Source organism: Jaculus jaculus, chromosome 1 (assembly GCF_020740685.1).
Source record: "Jaculus jaculus isolate mJacJac1 chromosome 1, mJacJac1.mat.Y.cur, whole genome shotgun sequence".
Lineage (NCBI taxonomy): Eukaryota > Metazoa > Chordata > Mammalia > Rodentia > Dipodidae > Jaculus > Jaculus jaculus.
In genome coordinates, this window is record NC_059102.1 from 109,767,586 (window position 1) to 109,768,945 (window position 1,360).

General features: G+C 44.0%; 1 pseudogene; it reads left to right on the plus strand.

The window, feature by feature from the left end:
* The first annotated feature begins 771 nt into the window (after positions 1-771).
* Positions 772-944, plus strand: LOC123458031 (annotated as a pseudogene).
* The last annotated feature ends 416 nt before the right edge of the window (positions 945-1,360 follow it).

Sequence of the window (1,360 nt, forward strand, 5' to 3'; positions counted from 1 at the left end):
ATATAAAAAAAACACATATTCATCTCCTGCAAAGTAATGTTTTATTATTAAAATAGATAATTTTTTTAATTAGAGCTGAAATTTCTTCATTAAGGAAGGTACTTTTTTAATTAATTAATTAATTTATTTATTTGTGAGTGACAGACAGAGAGAGAGAAAGAGAGAGGCAGTTAGAGAGAGAGAGAGAGAGAATGGGCGTGCCAGGGCTTCCAGCCACTGCAAATGAACTCCAGATGTGTGTGCCCCCTTGTGCATCTGACTAACGTGGGTCCTGGGGAATCAAGCCTCAAACCGGGGTCCTTAGGCTTCACAGGCAGGCGCTTAACCGCTAAGCCATCTCTCCAGCCCTAAAATAGATAATTTTATTGTTAAGATAGATCCATGTATCTAGATGTTAGCTCTGAGAATCTGTTAGGTTTGGGGTGACCACTGTGACTTCTGTGTTCTGCCACGAGTATGGGGACAAGAGGAGGCATGAATGACTTTGCTGAGAGCTAACAATAACCAAGGTTTTGGGCAAAGCAGAGGAGGTAAGAGAAACAGGCAGGTTTGGGATAAATTCAGGAAGAGGCGCCTCACCGAAAGGTCTGGTTATGACACAACAATCCTAGGATTTGGCCAACTGCCTGGATGGTGATGCTATTTCCTGGTATGGGAATGGCTCCATGAGGGTGAAATTTGTTCATGATTCTGTTTGTTTTCTTCATTATCCTGTCCCCAGGGTCTAAAGGACTGTCTGCCAAGTAGTCATTGCTCAATAAATAGTTATTGATCACTTCTCAGCCATTTGGCTAAGATCAAATGTAGTATCTGTTCTTATCAGTTTAATAAATAGGTATTGAAAAATTAAACAGGCAATCATTTAATCAGGACAAACTCACATATTTGCCACATGAGACCAAGCAATACATTGAGCCATTCCCTGTGTGTTTGCCAAAGTCCTTCAAAAAGGGAGAGGAAAACAAATTCCGATTGTCGTAGCTCAGAGTCTGTCCCATCCTTCAGGATAGGAACAACACAGCTCACTTTCCTGGTGGGAGGGAAAGTTCTTCCTGTCCTGTGGGCTCTGCCCTGAAGGACCTGGGAAAAATCCACTGAGCACCTAGAAACAGGGCTGGATCCTAGTGTGACTTTGCCTCGGAGCTCTGAGTGCTGAGGAAGGTCCACGCTGACTGGGGCTATGCTCTGGACCATGCTGCCTCACAATGAGGCACTCTCAGGGATGGGGGCTAGCCCAGCAGTTGAAGGCACTTGCTCACTGGGTTCAATTCCCCCAGCTGCCCATGTAAAGTCAGGTAGGTTTTCACCATGACACCATGGTATGCCCATACACAGACAAGCATGCAAATAAATTTTAAAA